Source organism: Tiliqua scincoides, chromosome 5, assembly GCF_035046505.1.
Source record: "Tiliqua scincoides isolate rTilSci1 chromosome 5, rTilSci1.hap2, whole genome shotgun sequence".
In the NCBI taxonomy this organism is placed as follows: Eukaryota; Metazoa; Chordata; class Lepidosauria; order Squamata; family Scincidae; genus Tiliqua; species Tiliqua scincoides.
The window spans coordinates 109,375,509-109,390,682 of NC_089825.1; the positions used below are offsets into that span (position 1 = coordinate 109,375,509).

The window sequence follows — 15,174 nt, forward strand, 5'->3', positions numbered from 1 at the left end:
AGAAACGTCCTGGTGATGGAAGAATGGCCCCTCTCCTCGAGGAGCCACATGGCGGTATTCCACCACCGCCTGAACTGGGCAAATCTCCACACAGGCTGCCTTTTTCAGGTGGACCCACTGGCCCTTTCCCCTCTGATCCGTTTTAGAGTACCTTAAAAACAGAGAGACACAGTTAACTCCCAACGGACAATCGCCCCAACATAAATCCCTGTCCCCCGGTGAGGTTTTAGAAGCAGACAGCACCTCACTGGGATGGAAGGCCCCAAAAAACAAAACCAGGCAACAAGCCTTAAATAACACGGTTTCATATAGCGAGGCACAGTGCAGACTAAAATTGTCACATAAGCCCCACAGAAGGTCCGGAGTGACTGGACGCCTGGCGTCCCGGGCAACAGGGAGACTCCTCCTGATCCCTTCCAGCATCTGCTGGACCCGAAAATCTGATGTGCTATCACTCCAGTCGAGGGACTTGGCCAGAAAAGACAGCGCCGCCAGATAAACGGAAATGGAGCGTGCAGATAACTTCCTACCCCTGAGGGCGATTACAAAATGCATCAGATGAGGCACAGGAACAGGCCAAGTGTCTGCCAGACCGCTCTGCCTGCGAAAAACTCAAAACTCATGGACTTTCCTTCTGTAACTAACCCTGGTAGAAGCTGCTAAAGAGGCCCAAATCAGATTTTGGGCGGTTCCAAGCCAAGGCTCCATAGCCATAGAGGCATGGATTCTGGGTCCAATCAAGCCTCCAGAACCAGCTGCCGGAAACGCTCCTCCTGGAAACGAGAGAGAGTGTCGGCAACGCTATTCTGAACCCCCGGCACGTGCCTAGCTGAAAAAAGGACATTAAGCGATAAGCACCGGAGAACAAATGCTCTCAACAAGCACATAACCCTGGGGGACTTCGAGGTCTGTTTATTAATAATCCAGACCACAGCCTGGTTGTCGCACCAGAAGCAGACCGCAGAATTACTAAACTCAGGGCCCCAAATGTGCACGGCCACCAGAATGGGGAAAAACTCCAAGAACGTCAAATCCTTGGTCACTCCTTCTGTTACCCAAATGTCGGGCCAGCGTGCAGCGCACCAGCGACCCCTAAAATAAACTCCAAACCCATGGCCACCCGCCGCATCAGACCGTATCTCCAGCTCAGCTTCAATAAGTTGCCCTTCCCTCCAAAAGGAAACCCCATTAAACTGCTTGAGGAACCGCAACCACACAGCCACGTTGTCTCGAAGGGCAGACGTGACCCGCGTGCGGTGGGAGGGCCTGCACAGGCCCGACATCATGTCGCACATGCGCCTCAAAAAGGCCCGACCGGGCGCCACAACCCGGCAGGTAAAATCAAGGTGCCCCGCTAACACCTGCAATTCCCTCAAAGTCAACTTCCTAGCTGCTAGGGCCCGCCGAAGTAAGCCTTCCAGCTTGCGAAGCTTGGCGTCCGGGAGCCTGCTACACTGATTAACGGTATCCAAATCGATACCGAGATAAGTAAGCCAAGTGGCAGGGCCCTCAGTCTTGTCGTGCGCCAAGGGGACTCCCAACTGTCCACACAAAGACACAAAACTCGCAAGCAACATCTCGCATGTTCCAGTACCCGCCAGTCCCATAAATAAAAAGTCATCGAGATAATGAGCAGTCGAGACCACTCCCGTCTGAAACTGGACTGTCCACTCCAGAAAGATACTGAAACACTCGAAGTGAGTATATGGAACATCCCATGGGCAGTGCCCTGTCCACATAATAGGCGCCCTCAAAACGAAAACCCAAATGACAAAAATCATCTGGGTTGACGGGGAGCAAGCAAAAGGCGGATTCTATGTCTGCCTTTGCCATCAGCGCCCCGGGCCCACACGAATGCAGCCGGCCAACTGCTTGATCCAGGGAGGTATACCGAACTGAACACAGGTCATCCGGTATGCCATCGTTCACGGAGCTACCCTCCGGGAATTACAGATGATGGATTATCCTGTACTCACCTGGGGACTTCTTTGGAACCACCCCAAGAGGCGACACCCTCAGGTTATGAATAGGGGACACAAAAAGGGGCCTACCACCCTACCCGCCTCCAATTCTTTTGCAATTTTCTTTCTAACTATATGCTCCAAACCTTTAACTGAACGCAAATTCTCGGCCAACACAGGCTCAACAGGCCGCTTGGCCGGAATTTGAAAACCTACAGAAAAACCGGCCGCCAAATGTGCGGCTGCAACTCTAACCAGATAAACACTCAATCACCAACACAAACGGGGCAGCTTAATCGGTGTTGGCCCCCTTTGAATTGGGAGGAGGGTTCGAGGGAGGACCCCCTCGGCGGCTGCACCCAGGCTGTTGCCCTGCGCCCTGGACGCCTCCCCTGGCCCCCCCAGCTTCGGGCAAGAAGACACGGGGTGCTTGGCCTCACACAGGCCGCACGCATGCAGGAAAGAGCAGTTGTTCCTACCACACTTGCCCGAGGCGTTATACTCAAAGCATGTTCGCAGATTTAGAACCCACGCAGCACCGTTAGGTGCCTTGTTGGGTTCAGACTTGTTCCTGGCTATGAGGTGACCGCTATCCGAGCGATCACCCCAAGCCAGCCTGGACGGAAGAATCAGCTGCGTCCACAACTCCCATTGTGGGACGCGCCAATCTAGCGCAGGATCGTGCGAAGTGCATAAACGAAAATGCCGGTCATAAGCCAGCCAGGCTGGGCCAGTGTAGTCTCTGAAAGCCCTGTGCACAATGTCTAGATATTTAAAAAGGGCCGAGGCACGGTTGGGTACATCTGCAATATGCCAGAAGCGTAGATTACAAGACCGTTAAGCCAATTGGCCCAGTTCCTATCAATCCTCCGCCTCCATAACAACTCTTGGTCCCGCACTGGCTCGCCCACCTTCAGGACTGGCTCAGGTTCAATCTGGAGAAGGCTGAACATGCCCACATATTCACCCTTCCAGATTTTCTCCTTGACCGAGAGTGCCAAGTGACCCCCCAACGTCAAGGCAATATTTTAGGAATGGGTTAAGTCAGAATGCCAGATGTAGGGGAGAGCACCAGGACGAGGTCTCTTGTTATCTGGTGTGCTCCCTGGGGCATTTGGTGGGCCGCTGTGAGATACAGGAAGCTGGACTAGATGGGCCTATGGCCTGATCCAGTGGGGCTGTTCTTATGTTCTTATGTTAATATCGCCATAGGATACACGGGGGCGTTTAACCTGATCCCCGAAAACACCCAGGGGCACGCCAGAGGCCGCCCCAGGCAGCATCATAGTCCCCAAAGGGGGGAAAATGTTATTCCCAAACAAGCCAGGAGCCCAACCTGGGGGCGGAGGAGCATGAGTGCCCACTGCCGCCCCAGGAACCTGGGCGAATCCGCTGACAGCTCCAGGCTGATGTGAACCCCTGAAAAAATATGGATAGGGGGCCCTTCACTGAGCCCATGGCCATCCCTGCCCGCCCAGGGCAGCGGAGGGCACCGCCGTGCCCTCCCTCTCATCCCATACCGAACCCACACTACTTCCTGCATCCAATAGTGCCTCACCTGCAGCGCTCGGAGCTGGCTGCGTGCCCCTCTGTGCTGCCTGCATGGCACCTGTGACCTCCACTTCCGGGACACAGTCCCTCTGTGCCGATGATTCAGGTGTACCAGCGTTCCCCTGTTACTGCACACGCTTCCTGCAAGATAAAAGCTCGCTGAGGCGGGCTCCGCGTCCCTTTCTAGTGGACCTATGGAGTGGGGTCGCTACTCCAGACGCCCTACCCCCATCGCCTTTACTGTGGCCCCGGAGTGTTTTTTCCCTCTCCCTGGCCTCAAAATGCGCAAGCAGCGCTCGCCCTCCGATGAAGACCCAAGAGGGGAAGGAGGAGGAGCTGGCCATTTCGGGGCCTTACCCCCCCACTTCTGACTCTTCTTACCCATGCTGCACCTGAAACCAAATGTCACCTCTCCCAGTGCTAGATTCACAGAGGATACGAGTGCCAATGGAACAAAAATGCTAGAAGTGGGCAGAAGCCCCCGCTCCGAGGTGCTCCCTTGCCGCCTTCACCGCCCTGAAGCGGGCCCCGTCCTTCGCTCCTGGCACTCTGCAGATCCACAGAGCTCCCTCTGCGCTCTCAGCCACGCGGTCGCCGGCCGCACCCTTGCCGCACACCGCTTTCCAGCGGCGGGAAGTACCTCTCTCCTCTCCCATCGCTGCGCCCTCCAACGAGGGGTTAGAGGCTCCTCCGCCTCTCTGCTACCCACCCGGGCTCGCCCTCACCACTCCCAAGAGCGCGCCCGCGCTGGCAGGGCCGCTGAGCTCGCTCCCTTTGGGACGCGCCTGTCCCTGTTGCTGGCTGGTAGCGAACTGAGCCCAGCCCGAGCGCATGCTCAGGCAGGTGCTCCTGGCCCAACCCACCCCTGGCCGCAACAACTAATTGCGGCCAAGCCACAGCCTGGCTGCACGAGGCTGGGGGAAGGGGGCAATCCGGTGCTGGCGCCGATCTGGTGCCAACAGCTGTTATGAAATTTCCAGCATTAACAGTATAAAGTGTGATGCTGTCTCCTGCCTAGGATGTTACAGTATCTTGGCTGAAGATGGACTCCATCAATCTGAAAGGAATACAAAACCAAACAAGTGTCACAGGATTTGTCCTCAAGGGATTCTCTATTGATCCAAAGAACAAGAGTCTTCTCTTTGTTATAGGCCTGTTCGTCTACCTGTTGACTTCGGCAGGGAATCTAGTCATCATTATATTGATCAGAGTTGACCAACGCCTCAAAGCTCCCATGTACTTCCTCTTGGGGAATCTCTCTTTTGTAGAGATCTGTTACACATCTACCGCAGTTCCAAAGATGCTGTGGGACCTCTTATCAGGGGACAAATCCATCTCCTTCATAGGATGTGCTCTCCAAATGTATTTCTTTGTCACTTTGGGAGGCACAGAATGTGTACTTCTCTCAGCCATGGCTTATGACTGCTATGCAGCCATCAGTCACCCTCTGCACTATACCCTGCTCATGAGACAGCCCATCCGTGGCATTTTGCTGGCGGTTTTGTGGATTATTGGCAACATCAATTCTGTTGTCAACACAGCATTAATCTTTTCCCTAGATTTCTGCCACTCCAAAGAAATTGACCATTTCTTCTGTGACATTCCTCCTATTCTGCACCTTTCTTGCTCTGATGTATTTCTTGTCAAGTTGATGAACTTCACTATCTCTGTGTGTGTCATTATTGTGCCTTTCTCCCTGACTCTTCTTTCCTAACATCCTCATTGTCTCTGCAGTGCTTAAAATCCACAAGACTTGTGGTAGGATCAAGGCATTCTCTACCTGTGCTTCCCACCTCACTGTGGTGAGCATCTTCTATGGCACCATCATTTACACCTATATACGTCCTTCCTCAAACCATTCCTTGGAAGAGGATCGCCTGGTTTCTGTGTTGTATGCCATCATTACTCCCCTGCTAAACCCCTTGATCTACAGCTTTAGGAACAAGGAAGTGCAGGGGGCCTTTTGGAGACGCTTGGGAAAAACAGGTTATAAGTATGGGATCAATGTCTTGAGAAGGTCTGATGTGACACACAGTCAATTGGTAGCCCAACCATATCCTGCACTGGAACAGGAAGGTTGACTAGCCTGTGCTGTATCCAGCGCAGGGTAGGAGGTGGCTGTTGTGCAACTTGGAATCAGGTCTTATTGGTCACCTGTTGGTTTCCTTCTTCTTCTGACCTAGGTACAAAATATGTGCTCAACTCTATGTGTACTAATTGTTGAAACACTAATGCATTTGTAAAGGCCTCTGCTAAAAAAACATAATAAAGATTGATGGAAAATCTCCCAGTGATTTAGTAAGAGTTTGCAAAAGTTAGGGAGGGCCTTCAATGTTCCTCTCATCTTCACAAGTTGTTTATCTAAAGGGGCATGTCAGGAACATAACAGGGGTTAGGTTATTGGGGGAGCTGCTCCTGTCATACCCCCATGTCACGTCCATAGCGGGAGGTGGCCCCTTCCCTGGGGTTGTAGGCAAGCACGAGGGGCTTACCCAGTCCTTGAGCGATGGTCGGCGACGGATAAACAGACGGGAGGCGGGTGCAGTTGTTCGATACAAGCGGTTTAATAACGTCAACCGTTTCACATTCATGAGGCCTGTTTCTTCACAGGCCTCCGTACATTAAGCCGACTTATGGCGGCGACGTTGGGTGGTCCCTGGACCTGACCCTCCCCGTTTCTGGGTGTTCTCAGCCCCAGGCTTCAGCTCCGCATCCCTCGCACCGCGGTCGGGCTCTTGTCGGATATACCTCTACTGATCGGGGTCAGGCTGCCTGGCCTCGGGAGGGCCCCTGCTGTCTCTGTGCAGGTTCTCCAGCCAGCTGGCCCCCTCAGGGTACAGTGGTCTCTGCGACTCAGTCTCTCTGGGAGTTGCCCTCTGGGTCCAGGAGGGTCCTGGGTCAGGGAAGTCTTCTCCCCAGCCTCCTCTCTCCAGGGCGGATCCCCATCCCCTGCCTCTGTAGGCCTTGCTCTTATCCCTTAGGCAGGGAAGCTGCTTTCCCTCTTGATTGCCTTGGGTCTTACTCCCCTCAGGAGAGGAGCGACCTCTCCCTTCCCTCTCCAGGCTCCTTATGAGGCCTCTTCCCTCTTAGGCCGGCCCCACCCCTCCTAACCACGTGCTTGCCTGGTGTTCCCAGCTGGTCCTCATTCCTCCTCCCGGGTAGGTGCTTGGTAAGGGACCCCAGTCCTGCGCGTACTCGGGTTTTACTTCTGAGTAGGCCTCTACCCCAGAGGAGACCCTTGTTCCTGGGGAGCTCCCCACTGCCTGGGCTGGATCCAGGTGACAAACCCCCCCCCCCGCCAAGACCGGGGCCACGGAGTCACTAGGCCACAGATTCCAGGTGTCCTGCCGGGAAAGAAAGTCGGCATTAGCGTGCCTCCCGCCCTTCCGATACTGCACCTTAAAGGCGTACGGCTGTAAGGACATGTAACACCGTGGCAAACGGGGGTTTGTGTCCTACATCCGGTGCAGCCAGATCAGAGGGGCATGGTCTGTGATCAGGGTAAAAGGGGCACCCAGCAAGTAGTACTTGAGGGTTTGTAGGGCCCACTTGATGGCTAGGGCCTCCCGCTCGATCACAGAATAGTGGCGCTCTGCTGGGGTGAGTTTCCTGCTCAAGTACATCACAGGACGGTCATATGGGGGATCCCCCTGGGCCAGCACGGCCCCTAGGCCAACACCTGAGGCATCGGTTTGCACTATGAAGGGGCGGTCAAAGTCTGTTGCTTGCAGCACCGGCTCCGAGCACAACGCTGCCTTGATGTCCTGGAAGGCCCTTTCATAGGACTCAGTCCACTCTATCCGCCTTCCGGGCTTCCCTCTCAGCAGATCCATGAGAGGTGCAGCCATTGAGGCGTAATTGGGGATAAAGGACCGATAGTACCCCGAAAGCCCTAGGAAGCGCTGCACTTCCCGGCGGTTCCGGGGCCTTGCTTGCCCCCATAGTACATGCACTTTGTCCATAACAGGACAGACTTGGCCCCCCCCCACTACATGCCTCAGGTACTGGGTCTGTCTTAGCCCAATGACACACTTGGCAGGGTTCGCTGTCAGCCCTGCCTGCCTCAGCGCCTCTAAGACAGCTTCTAAATCCTTCAGGTGCTGCCCCCAATCACGGCTGAAGATAATGTCATCGATATAGGCAGCCGCGTAGGCTTGGTGGTCCTGCAGCACCTGGTCCATCAGCTGCTGGAACGTGGCCGCTGCCCCGTGCAGCCCAAAGGGCACACGTGTGAACTGAAAGAGCCCTTGGGGGGCGGCAAAGGCCGTTTTTTCCCGTGAGGAGGGGGTCAAGGGGATCTGCCAGTATCCCTTGGTTAAGTCTAATTTAGACAGATACCGGGCACCCCCTAAGTGTTCTAACATTCCCGGGACGGCGGGCATGGGGTAGGCGTCAAATCTTGATATCTTGTTCACCTGCCAGAAGTCAATGCAGACCCTGGTAGACCCGTCTGGCTTGGGCACCAGGACTGGGTGGCTGCGCCAGGGGCTCCGTGAGGGTTCTATTACTTCCAGGCATCTCATCGCCTCTACCTCCTGGCGGAGGGTCTCTTCCATATGTTTTGGCCACCTCCGGGCGGGCGCTCTTACCACCCGCCCTTCCTTGGTTGCGATGCGATGGGACGCCCGGTGGGTACACCCAGGGATGGTCGAAAACATGTCCTGAAACTTGTTTTCGAGGTCCCTTACCTGTGTGACTTGGCTGGTGGTGAGATCTCCCCGCAGTCCCACAGAGTGGACGCTCCCCGCTTTGGTTCCCGAGGGCCCGAATTCTTCCTCCTCGCCAAGGAGGCATTCTTGTGCCCGCCAGGCCTTCAATAAATTCACATGGTACGTTTGTACTTCGGGGTGATGGTCTTGCCTACGCAGCTCGTAATCTACTGGACCCACCTGCCGCACCACTTCATAGGGTCCCTGCCACTGGGCCAACAGTTTAGAGTCCGTGGTGGGTAGCAGCAATAGCACCCGATCCCCCAGATGGAAGGCTCAGGGCCTGACCCGGCGGTCGTACTGGCCTTTCTATACGAGTTGGGCTTCCCTCATGTGCAGCCCTGCCCAGTCCGCCAGTTGGGTCAACCTTTCCCTCAAGTCCGCTACATACTGGATGTAGGACTTGGGTTGTCCCTGGGGCCGCTCCCAGTCCTCCCTTACTAGGTCAAGCAGGCCTTTGGGCTTGCGCCCAAATAGCAGCTCAAACAGGGAGAACCCCGTTGATGCCTGCGGTACCTCCCGGACCGCGAACAACAAGGGATCTAACAACTGGGCCCAACTGCCTGGTTGCTCGTGGACAAACCGGCGCAACATCCCCTTTAGGGTCTGGTTGAATCGTTCCACAAGTCTGTTTGTCTGAGGGTGGTACACCGAGGTTCTCAAGGGCCGCACCCGGAGGAGATGTCAACAGGCATGTGGATGCGGGAGAACCCGTGGACATTATATATCTGGACTTTCAGAAGGCGTTTGACACGGTCCCTCACCAAAGGCTACTGAAAAAACTCCACAGTCAGGGAATTAGAGGACAGGTCCTCTCGTGGATTGAGAACTGGTTGGAGGCCAGGAAGCAGAGAGTGGTTGTCAATGGGCAATTTTCACAATGGAGAGAGGTGAAAAGCGGTGTGCCCCAAGGATCTGTCCTGGGACCGGTGCTTTTCAACCTCTTCATAAATGACCTGGAGACAGGGTTGAGCAGTGAAGTGGCTAAGTTTGCAGACGACACCAAACTTTTCCGAGTGGTAAAGACCAGAAGTGATTGTGAGGAGCTCCAGAAGGATCTCTCCAGACTGGCAGAATGGGCAGCAAAATGGCAGATGCGCTTCAATGTCAGTAAGTGTAAAGTCATGCACATTGGGGCAAAAAATCAAAACTTTAGATATAGGCTGATGGGTTCTGAGCTGTCTGTGACAGATCAGGAGAGAGATCTTGGGGTGGTGGTGGACAGGTCGATGAAAGTGTCGACCCAATGTGCGGCGGCAGTGAAGAAGGCCAATTCTATGCTTGGGATCATTAGGAAGGGTATTGAGAACAAAACGGCTAATATTATAATGCCGTTGTACAAATCGATGGTAAGGCCACACCTGGAGTATTGTGTCCAGTTCTGGTCGCCGCATCTCAAAAAAGACATAGTGGAAATGGAAAAGGTGCAAAAGAGAGCGACTAAGCTGATTACGGGGCTGGGGCACCTTCCTTATGAGGAAAGGCTATGGCGTTTGGGCCTCTTCAGCCTAGAAAAGAGACGCTTGAGGGGGGACATGATTGAGACATACAAAATTATGCAGGGGATGGACAGAGTGGATAGGGAGATGCTCTTTACACTCTCACATAATACCAGAACCAGGGGACATCCACTAAAATTGAGTGTTGGGCGGGTTAGGACAGACAAAAGAAAATATTTCTTTACTCAGCGCGTGGTCGGTCTGTGGAACTCCTTGCCACAGGATGTGGTGCTGGCGTCTAGCCTGGACGCCTTTAAAAGGGGATTGGACGAGTTTCTGGAGGAAAAATCCATTATGGGGTACAAGCCATGATGTGTATGCGCAACCTCCTGATTTTAGGAATGGGTTAAGTCAGAATGCCAGATGTAGGGGAGAGCACCAGGACGAGGTCTCTTCTTATCTGGTGTGCTCCCTGGGGCATTTGGTGGGCCGCTGTGAGATACAGGAAGCTGGACTAGATGGGCCTATGGCCTGATCCAGTGGGGCTGTTCTTATGTTCTTATGAGATCCCATAGCTCCCTGAACACCCGGCTCATAAAGTTGGTTCCTTGGTTGGTCACCACTTCCCCGGGGAACCCTACTCTTGAAAACACCCGCAGTAGTTCCCGGGCCACGGTCTGGGCCCCCGTCTTTCACAGTGGGATGGCTTCCGGGTACAGGGTGGCATAGTCTACTATCACCAGGATGTGGGTAAAGCCGCCCCTGGCAGCCGGGTGTGGTCCCACCAAGTCAATCCCCACCCGTTCGAAGGGGACCCCTACTACCGGCAAAGGGATCAACCCCCCTCCAGGTGGTCCCCGTGGTTGTACCCTTTGACATTCCAGGCAGCTTGCACAATACCTGTGCACCTGGCTGTGAATGCCAGGCCAGTAGAACCGCTGCGTCAGCCTCTGAAGGGTATTTCCTGCAGCTAGGTGTCCTGATGTGGGGACGCTATGCGCTATTCTGAGCACATAGGCTCACAAGGGCTGTGGCACTACTAGTTGGTCCACCTCCTGGTTCGATTGGGGGTCCCGGCCCACCCTGTACAGGACATCCCTTTTGAAGACGAATTTGATTCCCCCGTCTCTTGGGGAAGGGTTGGCCGCTTGGGCTAACGCAGGGCCTAGCATGGGGTCCTCCCTCTGCAACTCTTGTAAGTCTCTGTCCGGGGGTAGAGGGGCCTCAGTGGCCCCCGCCTCGCCGTCCCTCACTACTTCACCCAGCGCCCCCTCATGGGCCTCTTCCTGGGCCAGTAACGTTTTGAAGTTAGGCCAGACCCTTCCTATCACAGCTCCATAGTTGAGCTGGGGCACCACACCAACCTGCAGGAACTGGCACATCCCCCCGACCTTCATCTTGGCCCACCGCAGGCTGTAGGGTCGGACATCCCCATGGATGCACCGAATCAATAGGGTGGCGTCCAGGGGTTCGCCCCGGGCTTGTTGAACCAAGGTTTGGGTGCACCCCGAGTCCAACAAAGCCCACACGGGGTGTCCGTCCACCCAGGCCTTTACCAGTGGGCGCGTCTCCTCCCGGGCCCCCTTTACCTGGGCTGCGGACCATGCATCTGCCTGAGAACAGTCCATCACAGGGCAGTCCCTCCTTATGTGGCCCAGCTGGCCACAGGAAAAACAAACAACGGGGTTGGCCCGGGCGTGTGCGAGGGTTGATGTGCCTTCGAGCCCTTGTTCCGGTCGATGACCGGCATATGGTGCTCGAGCCGGCAGGAGCGGTGGTGGCCCTCCGTGGTGTCGTGCCCGTCGCTCATCCCAGCTTCCGCCGCGGGCCGCAGGTGGTGTGATGGTGGATCACCAGCTGAAAGGTCTCGTGTTGGATCTGGGTTGCATGCCCTGCACTCCACTGGCGAAACTAGTACTGGTCACGGCTTCAAACGTTTCCATGAGCGTGATCGCTTTCTCCAACGTGGCGGGCTGGTTGCATAGCACCCAGTTCTGTGCTGCTTGTGGCAAGATCGAGACAAAGTGTTCGATCATTACTAGTTCTGCAACCTCCTGCGCAGACCGCACGGTCGGCTTGAGCCAGCGTAAGCCATTGCTGCGGATCCGATTCCCCGCCAATCGCACGCTGCCACTTCGGGGCAGGTCTACTTCACGTAGTCTCCGTCGATACATCTCTTCGGAGACGTTCAGGGTCCCCAGTATAGTGGACGTTACCATGGCGCAGGTGGCGGCCTCCTCGGGCGTGAGGGTGTCTACCGCCTCCTGGGTGACCCCCGTGAGGCATGGCGTTAAGATGGCAGCCCACTGTGCAGGGGGCCATGCTGCTGCCACCACAATGCACTCAAAGGTATTGAGATACGCCTCGGGGTCGACTTCAGGGCCCATCTTCATCAGGCAGATGGGAGGAGCACGGTCCAAACCCCCCGCGGGAACTGTCGGCATAGCTGAGGGAGGTCCGACCTGGGTTCTGGCCGTCGTCAGGTTGTGCAACAGGGTCTGTTGCTGGTCTGCCAGCATGGCCAGCAGCCGCTGTTGTCCTTCTGCCAGAGTCTGTTGCTGGACCATCCACCACCGCATCCATTCGGATGGACCGGCCCCTTCGGGCTCCCCAGGGCTTGTTGGGGCACTGCCCGCATTCTCCACCATTGTCACGTCCATAGCGGGAGGTGGCCCCTTCCCTGGGGTTGTAGGCGAGTGTGAGGGGCTTACCCAGTCCTTGAGCGATGGTCGGCGACGGATAAACAGACGGGAGGTGGGTGCAGTTGTTTGATACAAGCGGTTTAATAACGTCAACCGTTTCACATTCATGAGGCCTGTTTCTTCACAGGCCTCCGTACATTAAGCTGACTTGTGGCGGCGACGTTGGGTGGTCCCTGGACCTGACCCTCTCTGTTTCTGGGCATTCTCAGCCCCAGGCTTCAGCTCCGCACCCCTCGCACCGAGGTCTGGCTCTTGTCGGATATACCTCTACTGATCGGGGTCAGGCTGCCTGGCCTCGGGAGGGCCCCTGCTGTCTCTGTGCTGGTTCTCCAGCCAGCTGGCCCCCTCAGGGTACAGTGGGCTTCAATGCCCCATCTCTGCGACCCAGTCTCTCTGGGAGTTGCCCTCTGGGTCCAGGAGGGTCCTGGGTCAGGGAAGTCTTCCCCCCAGCCTCCTCTCTCCGGGGCGGATCCCCATCCCCTGCCTCTGTAGGCCTTGCTCCTATCCCTTAGGCAGGGAAGCTGCTTTCCCTCTTGATTGCCTTGGGTCTTACTCCCCTCAGGAGAGGAGTGACCTCTCCCTTCCCTCTCCAGGCTCCTTATGAGGCCTCTTCCCTCTTAGGCCGGCCCCACCCCTCCTAACCACGTGCTTGCCTGGTGTTCCCAGCTGGTCCTCATTCCTCCTCCCGGGTAGGTGCTTGGTAAGGGACCCCAGTCCTGCGCGTATTTGGGTTTTACTTCCGAGTAGGCCTCTACCCCAGAGGAGACCCTTGTTCCTGGGGAGCTCCCCGCTGCCTGGGCTGGATCCAGGTGACACCCCGCCTGCCCCAAAATGCTCCTAATTCGCACACCCTGTTTTCCTCCCCCCACTCCCATCAAATGCTTACCTATACCAGCAGGTACAACTGAGTCTGATGATTTCCGTCTAGTGTTTCCACCTCTTGCAACAGCACTTGCAAAAATTGCCATTGTTAGCGCACACAGCTCACCGCCATCCGCCATTTTACAGTAGCAGAAAACCTTCAGACCGCCGTAAATGGCGTGCGCTGGCCTGACACTAGTTAGGATTGAACCATGTGGTAAGGTCTGTCTGGAACAGGAGCAAGTGCAGCCAGAAGACCAACCATGGCCCACACCTGCTTATCCAGGATTAAGGTGGGGTCCAGGACCATTACCAATTTGTGTACCTGATCCTTCCTACGGAATTCAACCTCATCAAGAACCAGTTAACATAATGTCATTGTCCACAGCATAAGGAGAATTTCTATCTTGCCCATATTTCATTTTAATGTATGGTGCAGATTTGTGATTAAATGACCATCTGAGCATAAATATCATCCTCTTATGAAGAGGAAAAGCTTGCCATATGTCACGTAATTGCCACTCTATGTATATTCTGTTGCTTCAGCAACATCTCTCTGAACATTATGTGTTTCATATTTATATATGCCTGTGTTTGCCTACTAGTGTGAAAGACATTCAAATCAGGAAATGCATCCAGAATGCACTTTCATTGTGCAAAGTTACAGAGCTACAATTTCCTCACTTGCTCCTTTTTTAATAGCAAGAAGTTATAAGGGAAGCACAAGAGATGGACACTTCATAATTGCCTTTTTCTTTTTTAATTAGATGTTTTCAGCTATCAGAGGGGGAATGTTAATTACCTGGTCCTGATCCAATGTATGTTATGATGACTTTGGAGTGTGGCATTTTAAGGTTGTGTTTATCATCCTGTGACTTGCAATATGTCCAAGAAAATAATTATGAATGTTCCTCTATACCTCAAATGTTGTGTATCTAGTGCTAAACTACCTCTACCGAATACTCTTTCTTGAATTCCCAAAAGGAATAAATAATGTTATCTGTAAGAATCAAAATAGTATGTAGCAATCATTTCCCTGGGCACATCACACTGGCATATTTGCCTAGCCTGGTCTGGGTACTGTATGATTAGGAACTGTGGCTTCAAGGAGCCAGAGGGAGAAGTATTGGTGAACTTGCTCCTGGCAATTTAAGAGGATTTCTCTTTTATTGAGATGCAGTCCAGGATGGAGCTTCAGAATGGCTTACTTACTGCATAAAACAAAAAGATCAATACTGAGCAGGTAAGGTTATAATTGAAATACCATGTGTGATGAACAACATCCTCATTATTTTATTACTTTATTACAACCTATGCTGGGCTTGCAATTCAGGATCTAGCTAGATCATTATAGGTTACAATTCAGGCTCCAGCCAAGATTCTATCATTATCATTATTAATTTCTGGCATTCCATCATCATTTATGACCAGATCTTTAAGCACAAGAAATGATTAAATATTTGTTGACTTCACTGTCTTCAGGAAGACATTCTGAGATGTATTGCATTAGTAAAGATGAAACAAGTGATGTCAGCAGCTAATTTCAATGAAAACTCATAAAAATTTGCATTTAGATCTGAAACCAGTTCTTTTCCTCAGTCCAACAACTAGTTCACACATGTATGTTCCCCGCTTGATGGCTGCAGCGAAGCTTGCATGTGTGAGCCATCACACCTCACAGTCACCAGTTCAAATCACACTCCACAGTTTAATCTTATATTAACAGAAATGAGTTTTAAAATATGATTGCAGCTGCATGCAAGCTCCTTTCCCATCACACTAAACTGGAGAACGTTGGGCAGTATAAGAATGTGGTGGAGCAGGTCACAAGGTCGTCGTCCCGTCCTGTCCAATCCGTCCATCCCCCCACTACATAAGTGGCAATCCAATGAGGAAACAAGAGCTTAGCACTTGGGCTGAAGAAAGGTGACTGGTAGGGGAAGTTTCAGAG

The 15,174-nt window shown here is 53.8% G+C and overlaps 1 pseudogene; it reads left to right on the forward strand.

Moving 5' to 3' along the window:
• The first annotated feature begins 4,554 nt into the window (after positions 1-4,554).
• On the forward strand, positions 4,555-5,593 carry LOC136653088 (olfactory receptor 5A1-like; annotated as a pseudogene).
• The last annotated feature ends 9,581 nt before the right edge of the window (positions 5,594-15,174 follow it).